Raw genomic sequence first — 19,426 nt, 5'->3', positions numbered from 1 at the left:
ACACACACACACACACACACACACACACACACACACACATAGGGTTATAATTATATCTTCGTGGGGACTCTCCATTCATTTCTATGAGGAAAACTGTAATCCAACATGACAACCTTAACCCCTACCCAGCCCTAACGTTAACCATAAGTAACCAAACCAAATACAAGACTTCTGGCATCTTTAGTTTTTTATTAGTATTGACAGATCTTTGTGGGGACCTGAAAAACACCCCCAAAGCATCAAAATAACAGGTTTTTATCACATTGCGGGGGACATTTGGTCCCCACCATGTAATATAAACCTAATCCACACACACAAACAGACACACACACACGTGTGCGCGCACACACACACACAGATTAGGTATCTGAGTCTTTGTGGGGATTCTCCATTCATTTGTATGGGCATAACCCCAATCCTAATTATGGCAACCTTAATCCAAAATCCCTGCAGTAGTAAGCAAGAAGTAACAGTAAGTAACCAAACAAAATACAAGACTTTTGGAATTATTATTCCTTTGATTGCATTAACAGAATTTTATAAAACTGAGTCAGTTTTTTCTTTTGGGGACCAAAAACATGTCCCTACAAAGTCAAAATAACATGTTTTTATAACACTGTGGGGACATTTGGTCCCCACAACATAATATATACATGACCACCCACCCAAACACACATAGACACAAACATACACAGACTGGCTTACGTATATCCTCTATAGATTCCTGAATGAAATATCTGCAAAGCAGTTATGGCATGGCGTTAGGTTTGAACATGCAGTTTTTAAGGACACTGCACTAATTTTAAACGAAACACTGCACTAATTCTAAAATGATTTTATATGAACGTTATTTAACATAAAATAAAATAGAAATCAAACCAAAATTTAGTCTATCAAAAAACTTGTATATTACATATCTTCGAAATTAAAAATACCAGGATACAGAATTTGAATAACAAGAACTATAGTCTTCTTTCTCAAAAGCGTGAACAGCTATCTGAAGACCTACTAGTTCCTGAATTGTAGATGTTGCCTATGAAATTCGCTGAGAGTTGACGTCGCCCTACCAACGTCGCTAAAATGCTAATTGCGTCAACAAGCTATGGAAATACAGCGGTGGTACACCCCCAATACAGCGGTATTACGCATTACCGTAATGCTGCCTAGCAAAAACATAATGTCATAAAAAAAATTACAGACAGACATTATAGACAGAGCTGCGTGGTTTCCTATTGACAAGTAGATACATGATTCGGGGGCTTGAAAGGCGGCTAGATATCCAATCACGCCCAGCTACAGTATGCACAAACTAAAGATACTACTCCTGATTGGACCAGCTACAAATTCGTCCCTCCCTGACAATAAATTCTTTGTTTTCATTCGTTGAAAATAATGACAATACATATCTTCATACTTTTCGACCAATTAAAAATCTCGGTGGTTTCAATAGTTCTAACAAAATAATTGCAGGTTGAACAAAAACTTTCTGACAGAGAGATGGCGCAGAGGTGAGCAGCATCTCTTCGTATGTTTCTTGCTATTTCTTCAGATTATGTTTTGTTAGCATACTTAATTCTATATTTATTTTTATGTTCTGATTGTCACGTTCGGCAACGGAGGCGAGCCGGGAAGCAGGCGACAGCAGCCAGGAAGTCAGGTAACGGGGTTTAATTGGCAAATGACAAGCACGCAGAGACATCCACGGACAATACAATGCCGAATCTGGCATACATGGGGAGACGCGGTCTAATATACACAGGACTAATCAAATGAAACAGGACACAGATGATCACAAACAGGAATGAACACAAGGTAATGAGGGGGCGTGGCACACATCGGGATCGGACGGAGCGGATCGTGACACTGATATAGTACATGCAAATTTTGCGGCACAATTGAAATATATTTATAATTAGTTGTTTAAACTGTAGATGCTGTGGCCATTATTCTAAATATGGTTGTTTATATTTAAATGGTAAGAGAAAATATTTGTGTTAAACTTAAAAACAATAAGACAATAACAATAAGACAATATATAAGTTCTCCTAGTGGTGTCCCGTCTTGCCCCCAGAGTGCCCTGTGCTGGTGTTGCCCCTGCCTACCCTGGTCTGTCTCGTCCCCTAATGGTGTTCGGTCTCTGCGCCCTTGTCCCGCAGCAGTGCCCATCTGGTGTCTTGCCCTGCCCTCTTCCACTGTGTCTCCCATCTTAGTGTACGTATAGCCTGCTGTCTTCCCCGCTGTCCCATCTGCTCCCTCACATGCCCTGTAAAAAGTGTCCTTCAGTCCTGCGATCCTCAGTCCAGTCATTGATGTTGCTGCCTGCATGTGCTCCCCAGTGTGTCCTGTGTCTAGTGTTCTTGCCTGATCCTCCCTACCCTGTTTGGACCCCTTGTGGTCTGTTTCCTTCGCCCTTCCTGTAGTGTAGTTTTCTTTAATAAAGCCCCTTTTGGTTTTCCTCCATCCCTGTCTTCGCCTCTGTCCTTGCCCTCGACGTGACACCATTACAGTGTGACCAGGTAAATGCTGCTAGCTGGACACCACACTACTGTAAATGCTACTGAAGGCTTACCTCAGTTTATCATTATTCCCTTCGTCTTGAAAGAGAACAGCAGCAAAAAGTGGGAAAATGATTTAAAAAATAAAGAACACTGTTCTGTTAGTAAGCTTCTTAAGGTAAAGTCATTTTAAATAATTAGAATAACTGATACTTTATTAATACCTGTGGAGAAATTGTCTTTACGCCTCCCTCAACTTGCTCTTTATAGAGTAATGTCTCCTAAGTAGACATTAGTTTTAAATGGCTTCAGTACAAAGGAGACCATCCCTCTGGATTGTACCAAAGTCTACTCTGCATTACGCCACTTTTTAAAACCCTCCGTTTAACCCATATATCGTAGAAAAACTGACATTAATACCAGTGGCTATAGGTATATTTGGTGCTTTCAGATGTCTGTGAATTCTTTTAATGTTTTCCCGGTGTCTGTAGAAATCGCTGAAGTGCTTCATGTCATACCTTTCAATGTGAATGAACCGAGTCATTATGCCTTGGTGAGAGCTGGCTAGGTATATGTTATACTCCACTAGGCCCACTTTTCTTCATAACTGTCATTCAGCAATATTCATTCCTTTCCTTATATTTAATGCCTCTGCTGTGCTGGGAGTCAGCTTCCATTGGGATCCATGCTCTGGATCAATATTCCGTTAACCTGAACTGTTCAACAGACTGCAGACCACATTCTGCAATTTCATCTGCTGTCTGACCACTAACAGGAAGTATAAAAGACAAGCACACCCTCAGAATGGATTCATATGTGGCCTTCCCAGTATGCACCTCTGTCAGCAGGTCAATGACAGATCTAAACCAATTTTGCCTGAGCTACGGAGCCCCTGCATCTCTGGACAGACCTAATCCATCTCTGGTCCAGTTGACACCCATAGGCACTGCTCAGGCTGAAGTTGACAGCCGCAGGCAGAATCCGTTGTGCGTGTTTCTCCTCACCGTTTGACCCCAGATGCCCCCCAGGGAGTACTATGTGGTCCTACCTTTTCACCACCAGAGTTGCCCTCAGTTGAGAACTGATCTCCATGATGTCTCACTCAACTTGAGGCCTGATTGGTGGAATCCCAGCTGGTAGGATGAACGCTGAGGAGGGACGTACATAAGTTATTGTGTTGCTGTAGAAGAGGAAAGATCTTAGTTTTGCTATCTGTTGTTGCATGGCTTGGATACAAACAATACTGATTAGCAGGGATTAAAATAGGAATAGGAGACATTTAAGATCTACCCTGAAGGTTTTTCAAACCAGTCATTTAGATCAGGAAATTCATATACATAATAGCCAGCTGAAACTTTATAAAACTTCTGTCAGAACAAATAAATACATTTTTAATCTGAAAAATAATAAATAAAAATGGGAGGATGGTGCTAAAGGGGTCTAGTTTCAATCTTCCAGTCTGTCAGCTTAACATTTATAGAAAGTGCCAGACAGTAAAACACCTTTGCCAAGTGAATGAAAGAAGCTTGACCTCGTTGGATGATGGACTAAGAGCAGTGCTAAACAACGCTCACGCCCTGACTCCCCCCACCTGTCCCAAAGCAGGATGCATGGGGAAGTGCGGGGAAGCATTGGTGAATGCTGGTGAAGGTGCCGCTATTGCAACTTCAGACAAAGGCACTAGGACTTCGAGCCTCAGTGCCGAGTCTCTGAGAGCTCATCAAAACACTGACGGGCCAAGCAGCCCAGCAAATGGAATGTTGTCTTTCCCAGGAATGGATGCCAGAGGGCTCCAAATATCTGCTGTGAGCCATAGACTGTGAGTGTCTGTGCCTTTGTTTGTGTACAGAGTGAAGGTGCCACTCACAGCTGGTTTTCCCGCCATGCTGCTGGGATGAAGAGCTGCTCATGCGGAGACTGCTGGTCCAGCAGAAACCTGTGGCACGCCAGCAACACTGAATATGGTGTTGGGTCCAGCACTGGCGATGCATTGTTTGACCCTGTCGACCCTGTGTTTCACTCTCCCAGAACACCCTAAGGCGTGATGGTAATGGAGCCCCTGTGCCAGAAATTGAGGGCTGATTCTATGCATGAGTCGTCTGCATGCAGTCCCAGCATGCTCTGGGCTGGAGACACGTGTGGAGCCGCTGAGCTGCAGTGTGCTTGGGTAACACTGCCTTCAGTGACTCACAGAGCCGTGCTGTGTTGCTTTGGAAGGCTTCTCTTCTTCCACACAGGAACTCACAATAGCAGAGCCCGAAATGACAGCCCTCCACAGGAACACACAGTGCTGTGTGCATATCCCTGGTGGGTGTGCACATCAATCTCACTGATTATACCCAGTGACTGACTGCTCCTGTTCTGTCCAAAACACGCCTCTTGGGTCTCATGTTCTCAGCATTCCCTGGAAGAGCGGTCCCCTGGCTGAGTGCTGTAGAGGGAGTCTGTGATCTGGCTAGGATCTACGTCCATGTGGACAGATGTATCGTAGACAACCAGAGTTCCTGCCTGGCTGTTCTCTGGCTTTCATTATCCAGGTAAAATTATCGGACCCTTTCAAAACTGTTTTGCTCCTTAAACAAATTAATTGAGTTGATTTTGTTGAAAAAGGAGGAAATTAATTCATTTAGGCAGACTCTCAAACATGCCTGTCGGTATGTCGAGCCCACACTCACTGAACACCAGGGGGCAGTGTTCACACCCACAATGGCACCTCGGATTTTTTTGCCACATGTACTGAGGATAGTGTCACATGATGAGCATGGTTGATCGATCTCTGATGAGATGATGAGTGTTCACTGGTCCAGTACCTTTCCTCGCATACTGACTTCCCCAGAATATATGGTTCTGATGTGTTTTGGGTCACCGATGCCCTCAGTTTGGTGCTGATAGATGAAGGTTTGGGTCCGTTAGGTAGCTAGTGCCACGGCGCACACCTGTGGCTGAGCGTGCCGGCTCTTGTAGGCCTGGCAGTGGGCCCATCCAGATCGGGCTCCCGGCTGTTCCAGCTTGTGAGGAGGACAAGCAAACCCTGGGTCCACTGGCCCTCAGGAGCCTGTCAGAGCGCATGTTAAATTAGCCATTTGTTTTTGCTCACAGGGAGGTCTGCACACAAAACTGATGTGGAACGAGGCCTGGCCTGCCTGTGGCTCAGCAAGGACCCACTCCATGCATACTAGCTGTAACAGGTCTCTTACCGTCACACACGCAGCCGGCGGGCAGGACAGCAGGACACAGAGAACGGCTGTCAGAGGCCCCACATCACTCAGATCTCCCTCATAAAGAAGGCCGAGTGCGAGTGGCCCCCGCCACCCTCGCCGGGCCCAGCCCAGCCTGGCTGAGCTGCAGTAAGAGCGGAGTGCTTGGAGGCCATAGATCCCAACTGGAGCACAGAGATCCTGTTTGAAGAGTGGAACCCTTCATATCTCTGTGTCACTGTTAATTTAAGTGCATCTCTCAACCTGTGTCTGTCACTCTAAGTGTATCTCCCAGCCAGAATCCATCAATCAAGTGCATCTCTCAACCTGTGTCTGTCGGTCTAAGTGTATCTCCCAGCCTGTATCTATCAGTCTATCTCTATAGAGTTTAACAGCAGCAACAGCTTGTTAGCTACTTTTCTTTATATGTTTGACATTCTGATTATTTGGTTTTAAATTTCTTACAAATTACTTCCCAGGTACAAACTGATATTAAAATAATATAAAAATTCCAACAAACTGCCACGCATCTGGCTTGAGACTGTAAGGATTGCAGTCCCTTAATGACAGGTGGGAACAGTTTCTGAAGCACGGTCCCCTTTAAAACCACTCTGGAGAATAAGGTCCCTTCACAGAGCCCTGCTGCACGACACTGAGCTGAGGACAAGCAGGCTAACATTTGAATTAGCATCCCTGCACGCATCTGCCTTCTGGAGTGAAACCCAAATCACCCCACTGTGCAGGTTCCAGGCTGTATTTGGTTCTTGTGTTCAGAGGCCTCTAATGTAACTGTGCTGCCGCTGTCACCGACAGTGATTCATTCTCTTGAATATCCATGTTTATTTAATGTGTGATCTGAAGCCTGTGATGTCATTGTGATGTTAGTGTCTCAGACAGTGATTCATTCTCTTAGTTGAATATCCTACTTTTTATAAAGTTTGTCTGTTCAGAATTCTGTGTCATTGAATTGTTACTGTGCTGTCACAGTCCAAGACACCGCCTTGGTTCATAATCCTGCTGTTGAATGGAGAGTCCCCACAAAGATGTGAATACAAACATGTCACATACGCTGTCTTGGTTCACTCTACTACTGTTTATTTAGTTTATGTGTTCAGAAGCCTGTATCACTGGGCTGTCCTCTGTTAATTTCCTGTCACTGATCCGGGCAGCATAACTTTAATGAATAAATCCATCATGCTCCAATGGGGCAGGAAAGCTGTATGTTTGCCGCTGTGAGATTTCTGTGTGTCTGCCCATGCTACCTGCATCCCACTTTACCCCCCCAGGCAGGTTGCTTTCTGTCCCCTGGCTTCCCATACCCCTGATCACCCTGGCAGAGATGTACTTCCACTTTGAATGAGACGATTGTCAACTAACCTCACAGGTCAACAGTTACAGGTCAGCAGGTGCCTTTGCTGAAATGTTAGTGATGGCTCCGTGTCACACCATCCATATGGAACAGTTTGTTTGGTCACGTTTCCCCCATTATGACACCCTTTGGCCATCTGCTCCTGGTCACATGTTCTAATGAGCCATACATCAAACAGGTTTGTGGGGGAGGGGTGTTCAAGTGATTAAAGACAGGGAGGAGACAGACTGTCATGCATCTTCACGAGCCCCGCTTTGCTTCTGAAAATCAGGACTTGTTTCTGTACACTTGTTGCGTGTCCTAATTTTACCCACTACTGGCGGTGATTCCCATATATCAGCACTATATCTGCCTTTTCATAATCTGTAAACCTAGGTACTGTGATGTATATTCTGCCTGTTCATGGGATAATCTCTAATCTAATCTAATCTAATCTAATGTGTATTCTACCTCTACATGGGATAATCTCTAATCCCAGGAAGCATTATGTGTATTATACCTCTACATGGGATAATCTCTAATCTAATCTAATCTAATCTAATGTGTATTCTACCTCTACATGGGATAATCTCTAATCCCAGGAAGCATTATGTGTATTATACCTCTACATGGGATAACCTCTAATCGCAGGAAGCATTATGTGTATTCTGACTGTTCCTGTGGTAATCCCACAACCAGCAGTGTATATTCCATCTGAGGAAAATCAGAATCAGAACTTACTTTACTGCCAGTATGTACCAACATACCAGAATTGTTTGTGGTCCAATGCCAAACATGAAGTACATAATATTAAAGGAGAAACACTTCACAGAATACTATGTATAAAAATAGAAATTCAACAAAGCACACAAACATGTACGGAAGACCTGTACGGTCATACAGATTATAGAATGAAAGAGATCTTATGACAACAATGAACATAGAAGAGGAGAATTATCCCTGGCTGAATGGACTGCATGTGAGTGACAGGGATACTGAAGTACTAGATGAGTTTATTTATCCCTTCTGTTCCTCTTCTGATCAACATCCTTGTTTATTAAATCAGCATTCACGTAGTGCTATATTTACATCAAAGTGAAGTGCTGCTTTCTAAATTCCATTTTTAAAATGAATCCTGGGTCTAGATTATGGAGAAGTGCCTACTGGGAATTGCATTACAGAAATGATGGCAAAATCGTAATTTTATGACTTCTACTAACAGTGAATGGCTCACAGTGTTAATCACTAGCAAATGCACCATACAAGCATTCTATGTTCTTTTAGTGCCCCTTGTGGTGAAATGTCTCGCTGATTAAAAGATGATAACATTAGCTTTGGCTTGGTTCAGCAAGCAGGTAGGAGAACCGGTGTCTGTAAATAGCCTACAGTGTGTGAGATGGACTTCCATTCCGTCTCCAGTGTCCCCATGCTTCTTGGCGTTCAGACACAGAGTAGGACACCTGAGTGAATTGTCGTGGTTGTGATGGGCTCTGCTCTGGCAGGAGGTCATCTGAGCATGGGAAGGAAGAGCACAAAAGGACAGGGCTCTACAGTATGCTACTGAGGTGTACACACGGTCTGAAGGGCAGGTGCTCAAACAGGGCTGTGGGGTTCTCAGTGGATTTTGCATGACCTTCAGTTATTGAAAAGGGACAGATTATTTAAACATACTGCCAAAGGAAGGCACCATTTTATAATCCCTCTAAAAATACTTCTTTCAGCCTTTTAATTTTCTGAGGCATACACTTACCTGTCAGACGCAATCGTTTCATTGTACTGTGTCACTTGATGTGAACTCTGAATGGCTGGGCCTTAGTTCCATCTGGGTGCTGCAGTTGGTGGCAACTGCTTTAAAGATGCAATGCTAGGGACACATCTGAAGGGGGCGTTGTAGTGTCTGAAGTGTGCAAAGTGGAAGGATCCTCAGTAGTCCTTCTTAGCACCATTGTGAGCCATTGGAAAAAGGTGCTCCAAGAGGGCACCCCATGGGGAGGATGTTCAGAATTGTCTCCAAGGGGTCCAGGGTCAGTCCTGTAAGGGAGCTGGGCTTGCCTGGTGAGTGTGGTCAGGCATTTGGTGTCGCCTCAACTAATAATGCTTCCTGGCAGTCCACAGTGTAAAAGTACACCGGCCTCAATGGATTGGTAAAACATCCGTGGCAGTTCACTACACACATTTTTACACCAGAGGTCCATCACCAACTCCTTTGTCTTGCTGATGTCCTGCTTGTTCTCCCTGCACCACAGCACAAAGTTCTCCACCAGTGTCCTACAGACTTATATCCATTGCTGATGCGTCCTACAATGGAGGAGTTGAAGAACTTCTGTAGATTGCAAGAACAGGTGTTGCGCTAGCTGTCCAAATTGTAGAGCATAAGCAGAAAGGGAGACAGGATTCCTGAAGAAGTTCCATCCATCCCAAAATCTACAACTACCTTCAGCAAATAGCTTGAACACAGTCACACATTTGTATTCATATCTTTGTGTGAACTTTCATGTCATTTCTACAGGAAAAGTTTTTTGATTGCAGTCATGGATTTTTATAAAACTTAGTTTCCCCTTGTGGGGACTGATAAAGTGGTCCGCACAATGTCAAAATAACAGGCTTTACATTACTATACAAACACACACCGATGAATGCTTTAACAGCTATTTTCTGCAAGAGTTTCAGACTCATATCTGTTTATTTTTATATACCCACTTAGTGTACAGTGAGGGATTGGATGCAAGGTAAGAATAACTTGGGAAGCCACACCTGTTACCAAATCCTTCAATGTGGGCTAGTGCAGATATTTGGCAGCTACAACAAAAGCTGCATGTGAACAGAACAAGGCAGTGGTGTGAACAGATCTTTGACTCATGATGCAGTGCTCTGCTCACTCTCCTCTCTAGAGATCCATTGATTCACAGCGCTTTTCCACTGGCGTACAAGAAGCAGACTGTACCCGGCCCACTCCACAAAGAGACTACAGTTGCAGCATGATTCCAGCTCGCTTCAATTTTCCACTGCAGAAGGTTGTTCACACAGTGTACATCATGATTTACTAAGAGCTCATTTCTGCTAGTATGTCCATGAGCATCAAACACTAGTGGAATTAGCATTAACTTGCATAAATTTGCATAAATCTATTCCATTCAATCATTCTATAATACATTTTCCAAGTAGGAGGTTGGAAATTTTCAAGTTCTGAGTTATTGGGAATGCATCAATTCAATACTACTAATCTATGCATATCAACACAGATAACTGTTCTCTAGTCTCCATGCATTTCAACCAATCAGATCGTCGCAAAATGACCAAGGTTGGATTTCCCAAAAGCAATTGATCTTAGCAAATAGCTAACAAGATAATGAATAAGGGAAGTAAATACGCAAGTAAGGTCCAGGAGTATTTGCGAAAAGCCTTTGTTATTCCAGAATTAATGAACAAACTAAATAGTACTTTGCTGGCTCTTCTCCAGCTTCTGTGTGACAAAAGCACAGACTGACAATAACAGTAAAATTGATTCCACATATATGGCGAAATACAAGTCAAATCATTGCCAGAAACACTTTTTAAAAATGAATAATACAACATTTAATCCAAAAACTACCAAAACACGCAAAAAACACACAGACTGGATCCCAAATTAAATTATTAGCTGCAAATGTACCCCAGAGGAGTAAATATTTGAAAAATTCTGCAGCAATGTCTCTTACCAGAAATCACACTTTGTAGTAAGCAGTACCCTAAAACACTGTTTGGCGTCATTTCGTACCCTAGAGGGGTTTAAAACTCCATTTAACCGTACTAAATAGCAACATATCATGGTGAAATCACCAAAACTAAAAGTTATTCAGATTAATAATAATTGTATAATTGTCTGTTTAATCTGATATTATAATTATTGCGATACAGTCACATGACCTTTCACCACGTGCAGATTCATTTCATTTCCACCACTCTGTCTGGGTACTTAACTTTTTTGTTATGTTTTTTTAAACTTTGTTGATAAAATTTGATGAAATTTGGATGGCATCTGGCTTGTGTTAATATTTTGTTTATTTTTACTCTAAAATATAATAAACATTGTGGTATGAACTGTAGAGGGAAAAGTGTGGGCAAAGTATCTTGGTGTATTCTCGGGTAAGTAAAAGCATACAGTAAATCGCTGGCTTATTATTCATCATATATTATTGTATACATTTTGCTATCTTAATATTGTCCTGTTACGTTAAGCCATTTATTCTGTGTTGTAATGTTAACATTACAGTGCTGTGCCTGTTTTCATTATTACGACTAATTTGGTTTGATTGCACATAAGTGAATGTTTTGTAGGTAAATTACACATCGATTTATTTGCTGTTGCATTATAGTTATTCACTAGGTCAACCACTCCCAGCAAACTTGCGTTACTCCCACAAGAACCATGTTTCTTATCAAGAAAGTTGGAGAAGTTCACACTATACTATGTTTTACATATTTGTTTGCGCCTGGATGGTAGAGGCTGTTCATGCTGAATCCAATTAAACATTGAAATATAGTTTAGGATTATTTAGAGCGTGTTAAGGCTGTGAGCAAGGAAGCATAGAACACAGAGGTGCAAGTTTTATTATGTATATATTTAAATACAAGTAAAAAACAAAAATCATTTAAGGGCTCAGGAGAGAGGCCGTCGCTTTGAGGAGGTGGGTCAGAAACCACAGGCACCATGTTTATATGGCTTCCAGGGTGGAGAGCTCTGAAAAGCAGAAATAAAAATGTCCTTGTTAGTGTGACACATAAAGAAATACGACATCCTTCAATATGCTGATCCCCTTCCTCATCATTTTTTCCTCCTCTAGTCACTATCAATGGGAATTCCATTGATCCCTTCCTCTTTTTTCAGTGGACCTCCTCACTCTCCATCTCTGTCTGTTCTCCTATTTCACACCTCTTCTTCTCCTCTCTCCTTTGCCTAGGCTCCATGCTCCTCATCCGTCCATTCATGTTCTCGTTTTCTTTCACACTTCCTTCCTCTGCCTTGTCTTTCTTCTCTTTCTCTCTCATGGCAACAATCTCTTCTGTACACTTACTCAAAAACCCCTTGATTTCCATTTCCAGCTCAGAAGCTGAATTTTCTAAATCTTCTAATTCATGCAATATAAAATCCACCATCTCCCTCAGTTTCTCCTCTCGTCTTTCCTCCAAGAAATCAATGCACGTTTTCACATCCATTATGAATCTGAGGGTACAAGACAAGCAGCCATTTATGACCTGTCTTAAACTGAAGACTCTCCTAATTAGGCTCCCTCACAAATGAGTGTGCAAACTGCAAACATGCAGAGTGGAGGTATGAAGCCAAAAAGTGAGCCAATACACCTTTCATATGCCATTCATATTTTGCATATTAATTACGCACAATATATACAGTTAGTGAAGCGTAGTATATTTAAGTAATATTCAAAATATTATTGACCATATTAATCTGCTTCTCTAAAAGAATTACTTCTCAAGCTGGACTGTACTCACCGTTTCGGATCAAACTGAAGTATTCTTCACACTTGATAGTGAAAAGAATATTATAAAGTACTATTTCACTAATTTTGAAAAACTTCAAAAACGCAGAAATATTTGAAAGTCTACTGAAGCCAAGTCCTATTCACAATCAGCGGTGGCCATAGGCCTGGCTTTTGATTTCCCGCAGCTTTGACACTGGGTTCTTGTTTAAAATCTCACTGATCTGATTTTCCGTAATGCTTTTTAAGAAAAGGGGGACTATAACGGTCTCATTTTAAAATGTCACAGCTCCAGAGTCGTGCCGATGATTCCTGTGATATATGGACCCCTGCAGACAGTTTTAGCTGCCCACAGCTTCCCACATTGTTCACCATTTGGAAGTTTTTGCTTCCTCAATTTTTCTGAATATTTTAAACCAGTAACTCTGTGAAAAAGTTGGGCTTAGACTCTCCTGAGAGTAGGTTGGCTTTCCAAGGCTATGCAGTCCACACACACACACACACACACACACACAGTCATGTAATCATATGTTTTTGGGCACTGCTCATTCATTTTTATGGGAAAAATGCTAAATAAGTAACCAAGCAAAATACTACAGTTGTTGAATTTTTTTTTTCTCATTGGAGTCATAGATTTTTATTAAATTGAGTTTTTCCTGATGGGGACCAGGAAATTGGTCCCCATAAGGGAAAAAAACAGGTAATCATCATGTTGTGTGGACATTGTGTCCCGATAAGGTAAGGTATACCTGCTTACACACACAAACACGCAGACACACACACACACACACACATATTGGTGTACCTATCTAAATGGGGACCTTCCATTCATTTCTATGGTTGAAAAAAGACTCTAATCCTATTGACGGGACACATAACCCCCACCCAGCTCTAACCTTAACCAAAAGTAAGTTTCGAGTTTTACCAAACTTTGGGGACATTTTGATCAACAAATGTGATCTGTGCAAAGCCAAACAGACACCGACACACACACACTGATCAACATTAAAAGCACTGGCAAGTGAATATGCAAAATATGTAAAAAATAAAGTAAATAAATAAATAAATAAATTGATTATCTCATTACAATGGCAGTACAATATGTATGTGTGTGTGTGTGTCTGTGTGTGTGTGTGTGTGTAAATCCCTCATCCTACTGCCTTGAATGAGAGGATTTTTGTCACTCTATCTGGTGTTTTTTTTTTATCATTCCAATTTTTTATGAGTATGTCAATTTATTCCTCATAATGTCGCATCATTGTTTGCTATTTCTGGTTTGATTAGTGCTTTTAAAAACACAAATTTCCACTTATGCTACTGTAATAAATGGAACTATTTGTTCAATTAATGTTTTCTAGGGTCCTAATTTAAAGTATCACACAGAATCAAGGACTAAATTTGAAGACACAGATGCAGCAGCCACAGATTTCCACATGTGCTCCGTCAACAACTTGAGATACTGCTGTTCCTACGGTAAGATGATGTTCTGTCTGCGAGGGAGCTTGGAGCAGCAAAAACAAGGACCGGCATCATTACCGCAAAGATCATTACCGGGCGCACACACGCCCACACACACAAGCCAATTTAGAGACACTAATTTACCTAAGTACACCTCTTTCAATCTTGGGAGTAAAACAGAGGATCCAGAGAAAATTCATATAACACTAGGAGAACATGCAAACCTCACACACAGAGCAAAAGTGATCTTTGACTCCCAGCCCCCAAAGGTGTGATGTAACTTATGTGTCCTGAGCCTCTGTGCCGTCCAGACCCGAAAAATCACCCAACCATCAGTTTGTTTGTACTGGGCAGAGTCACCTGGGGCTCGTGCCAAGCAGCACAGGGCACAAGGCTGGGGTACATCCTGGGCAGGATGCTAGTCCATCACAGGTCATATACACACACACTCATACACTATGGGAAATTGTAGATGTACCAATTAGCCTAAACAATGTCTGCAGGAAAACATTCATGCATACACCGAGCAGCAGGGGCATTGCTAGAGATTGTGGGCCCCATGAAGGCATATCATATTGGGCCCCCCAGTCCAGACCAATCCAGCTATTCTCCCAATTTTTTAGGCCGCCTGTCATTCAGGGGCCCTTGGAATCATTGTAACTTTCCCCTGCCATTACGGCACCCCTGCCAAGGAGTGATGAGATTCAAAGCCCCAAACCCATCGGTGACAGACAACAGGGCCACCAGCTAAGCCTCCATGACACCCTACTTTCAAGTCAATACATACTTAAAAGTGTTGAAGTTTAAATGACCATGTGATAATTTCAATTATATTATATTGGGGTCAAAATGACCCCATATTAGTTTCATCATATTAACACAATTCATGTTTAATTGAAGTTACTGAAAACTACCAGCATTAAAGGATGTCAAACAAGCTTTTAAGTAATAATGTGGATAGTATTGGTAGGATAAGGGAAAACACACACACGCACACAGGTATTATTTTTCTAAACACACAGGTATTTTTTTTTTAAATAATAATTTTATATTATTTTTTTAATCAATCAGCATACCCTATACTGGTATAAACAATGAAATGACAAATGCCTTATATGGAGGGCCCTCTGTGATGTCAACAGAACAGAATTCCGGAACTGGTCAGTGATGTCATCGAAGGAAGATTTTTCTATATAAGAAGCAATTGCACCTTCACATTTCATTCTTAGAGACTCTCTCAAAGGAAGCACTGGTGAAAGAGAATCTAAGCTATATCGTTTGCATAATTTCATTATGGGTTTAAGTTGCACAAAGGTGCAGGGCCCTAAACAAAAAAATGTTCAGGGCCCAAAAAAGAAAGGCACTCTTCTCAGGTTCTGGAAGAAGCTGAGGAGGACTACGCCAAGAGATACAGACACTGCTACCATGGCTGAAGGCGGCATTGAGATGGCTAGTGATTGCCCTGCTGCCAAACAAGATGGTAACGTACAGCAGGAGAGCAGCCCACTTGACAAGGCTGGCTCAGACATGGCAATGGATGACAGACAGCAGGAGAGCAGCCCTCTGGACGAGGCAGGCTCAGACATGGCAATGGATGACAGACAGCAGGAGAGCAGCCCTCTGGACGAGGCTGGCTCAGACCTGGAACTAGACGACGGACAGCAGGAGAGCAGCCCTCTGGACGAGGCTGGCTCAGACCTGGAACTAGACGACGGACAGCAGGAGAGCAGCCCTCTGGACGAGGCTGGCTCAGACCTGGAACTAGACGACGGACAGCAGGAGAGCAGCCCTCTGGACGAGGCTGGCTCAGACCTGGAACTAGACGACGGACAGCAGGAGAGCAGCCCTCTGGACGAGGCTGGCTCAGACCTGGAACTAGACGACGGACAGCAGGAGAGCAGCCCTCTGGACGAGGCTGGCTCAGACCTGGAACTAGACGACGGACAGCAGGAGAGCAGCCCTCTGGACGAGGCTGGCTCAGACCTGGAAATAGACGACGGACAGCAGGAGAGCAGCCCTCTGGACGAGGCTGGCTCAGACCTGGAACTAGACGATGGACAGCAGGAGAGCAGCCCTCTGGACGAGGCAGGCTCAGACATGGCAATGGATGACGGACAGCAGGAGAGCAGCCCTCTAGATGAGGCTGGCTCATGCTGGAAAAAGGTGACAGACAGCAGGAGAGCAGCCCTCTGGATGTGGCTGCCTCAGACATGGCAATGGATGACGGACAGCAGGAGAGCAGCCCTCAGGACGAGGCTGGCTCTGACATGGCAATGGATGACTGACAGCAGGAGAGTAGCCCTCTGGATGAGGCTGGCTCATGCTGGACAAACTGTTTTCCAGCAAGCTCACAGAATATATATTTTTTCATAATCATTTTTATATTTGTTTTGAAGAATAAAATATAGTTATTAAGGAACTGTGTGTGGTTTATCTGTTAAACTGACCACTGAACTTTAACATAAACAGAGGAAACATCACATAATGCTATAATCACTGTAGATTGCAAGAACAGGTGTTGCGCTAGCTGTCCAAATTGTAGAGCATAAGCAGAAAGGGAGACAGGATTCCTGAAGAAGTTCCATCCATCCCAAAATCTACAACTACCTTCAGCAAATAGCTTGAACACAGTCACACATTTGTATTCATATCTTTGTGTGAACTTTCATGTCATTTCTACAGGAAAAGTTTTTTGATTGCAGTCATGGATTTTTATAAAACTTAGTTTCCCCTTGTGGGGACTGATAAAGTGGTCCGCACAATGTCAAAATAACAGGCTTTACATTACTATACAAACACACACCGATGAATGCTTTAACAGCTATTTTCTGCAAGAGTTTCAGACTCATATCTGTTTATTTTTATATACCCACTTAGTGTACAGTGAGGGATTGGATGCAAGGTAAGAATAACTTGGGAAGCCACACCTGTTACCAAATCCTTCAATGTGGGCTAGTGCAGATATTTGGCAGCTACAACAAAAGCTGCATGTGAACAGAACAAGGCAGTGGTGTGAACAGATCTTTGACTCATGATGCAGTGCTCTGCTCACTCTCCTCTCTAGAGATCCATTGATTCACAGCGCTTTTCCACTGGCGTACAAGAAGCAGACTGTACCCGGCCCACTCCACAAAGAGACTACAGTTGCAGCATGATTCCAGCTCGCTTCAATTTTCCACTGCAGAAGGTTGTTCACACAGTGTACATCATGATTTACTAAGAGCTCATTTCTGCTAGTATGTCCATGAGCATCAAACACTAGTGGAATTAGCATTAACTTGCATAAATTTGCATAAATCTATTCCATTCAATCATTCTATAATACATTTTCCAAGTAGGAGGTTGGAAATTTTCAAGTTCTGAGTTATTGGGAATGCATCAATTCAATACTACTAATCTATGCATATCAACACAGATAACTGTTCTCTAGTCTCCATGCATTTCAACCAATCAGATCGTCGCAAAATGACCAAGGTTGGATTTCCCAAAAGCAATTGATCTTAGCAAATAGCTAACAAGATAATGAATAAGGGAAGTAAATACGCAAGTAAGGTCCAGGAGTATTTGCGAAAAGCCTTTGTTATTCCAGAATTAATGAACAAACTAAATAGTACTTTGCTGGCTCTTCTCCAGCTTCTGTGTGACAAAAGCACAGACTGACAATAACAGTAAAATTGATTCCACATATATGGCGAAATACAAGTCAAATCATTGCCAGAAACACTTTTTAAAAATGAATAATACAACATTTAATCCAAAAACTACCAAAACACTCAAAAAACACACAGACTGGATCCCAAATTAAATTATTAGCTGCAAATGTACCCCAGAGGAGTAAATATTTGAAAAATTCTGCAGCAATGTCTCTTACCAGAAATCACACTTTGTAGTAAGCAGTACCCTAAAACACTGTTTGGCGTCATTTCGTACCCTAGAGGGGTTTAAAACTCCATTTAACCGTACTAAATAGCAACATATCATGGTGAAATCACCAAAACTAAAAGTTATTCAGATTAATAATAATTGTATAATTGTCTGTTTAATCTGATATTATAATTATTGCGATACAGTCACATGACCTTTCACCACGTGCAGATTCATTTCATTTCCACCACTCTGTCTGGGTACTTAACTTTTTTGTTATGTTTTTTTAAACTTTGTTGATAAAATTTGATGAAATTTGGATGGCATCTGGCTTGTGTTAATATTTTGTTTATTTTTACTCTAAAATATAATAAACATTGTGGTATGAACTGTAGAGGGAAAAGTGTGGGCAAAGTATCTTGGTGTATTCTCGGGTAAGTAAAAGCATACAGTAAATCGCTGGCTTATTATTCATCATATATTATTGTATACATTTTGCTATCTTAATATTGTCCTGTTACGTTAAGCCATTTATTCTGTGTTGTAATGTTAACATTACAGTGCTGTGCCTGTTTTCATTATTACGACTAATTTGGTTTGATTGCACATAAGTGAATGTTTTGTAGGTAAATTACACATCGATTTATTTGCTGTTGCATTATAGTTATTCACTAGGTCAACCACTCCCAGCAAACTTGCGTTACTCCCACAAGAACCATGTTTCTTATCAAGAAAGTTGGAGAAGTTCACACTATACTATGTTTTACATATTTGTTTGCGCCTGGATGGTAGAGGCTGTTCATGCTGAATCCAATTAAACATTGAAATATAGTTTAGGATTATTTAGAGCGTGTTAAGGCTGTGAGCAAGGAAGCATAGAACACAGAGGTGCAAGTTTTATTATGTATATATTTAAATACAAGTAAAAAACAAAAATCATTTAAGGGCTCAGGAGAGAGGCCGTCGCTTTGAGGAGGTGGGTCAGAAACCACAGGCACCATGTTTATATGGCTTCCAGGGTGGAGAGCTCTGAAAAGCAGAAATAAAAATGTCCTTGTTAGTGTGACACATAAAGAAATACGACATCCTTCAATATGCTGATCCCCTTCCTCATCATTTTTTCCTCCTCTAGTCACTATCAATGGGAATTCCATTGATCCCTTCCTCTTTTTTCAGTGGACCTCCTCACTCTCCATCTCTGTCTGTTCTCCTATTTCACACCTCTTCTTCTCCTCTCTCCTTTGCCTAGGCTCCATGCTCCTCATCCGTCCATTCATGTTCTCGTTTTCTTTCACACTTCCTTCCTCTGCCTTGTCTTTCTTCTCTTTCTCTCTCATGGCAACAATCTCTTCTGTACACTTACTCAAAAACCCCTTGATTTCCATTTCCAGCTCAGAAGCTGAATTTTCTAAATCTTCTAATTCATGCAATATAAAATCCACCATCTCCCTCAGTTTCTCCTCTCGTCTTTCCTCCAAGAAATCAATGCACGTTTTCACATCCATTATGAATCTGAGGGTACAAGACAAGCAGCCATTTATGACCTGTCTTAAACTGAAGACTCTCCTAATTAGGCTCCCTCACAAA

At 42.0% G+C, this 19,426-nt stretch overlaps 1 long non-coding RNA gene across 1 annotated transcript; it reads left to right on the top strand.

Moving 5' to 3' along the window:
* Positions 1–1,439: 1,439 nt before the first annotated feature.
* LOC140587399 (uncharacterized) lies at positions 1,440–4,439 on the top strand. The gene is made up of 3 exons (XR_011989109.1): positions 1,440–1,508; positions 1,620–1,657; positions 4,345–4,439. It is a non-coding gene; the product is annotated as an uncharacterized lncRNA (long non-coding RNA).
* The last annotated feature ends 14,987 nt before the right edge of the window (positions 4,440–19,426 follow it).

This window comes from Paramormyrops kingsleyae, unplaced genomic scaffold (genome assembly GCF_048594095.1).
Source record: "Paramormyrops kingsleyae isolate MSU_618 unplaced genomic scaffold, PKINGS_0.4 ups211, whole genome shotgun sequence".
Lineage (NCBI taxonomy): Eukaryota > Metazoa > Chordata > Actinopteri > Osteoglossiformes > Mormyridae > Paramormyrops > Paramormyrops kingsleyae.
This window is presented reverse-complemented; position numbering and strand designations above follow the sequence as displayed.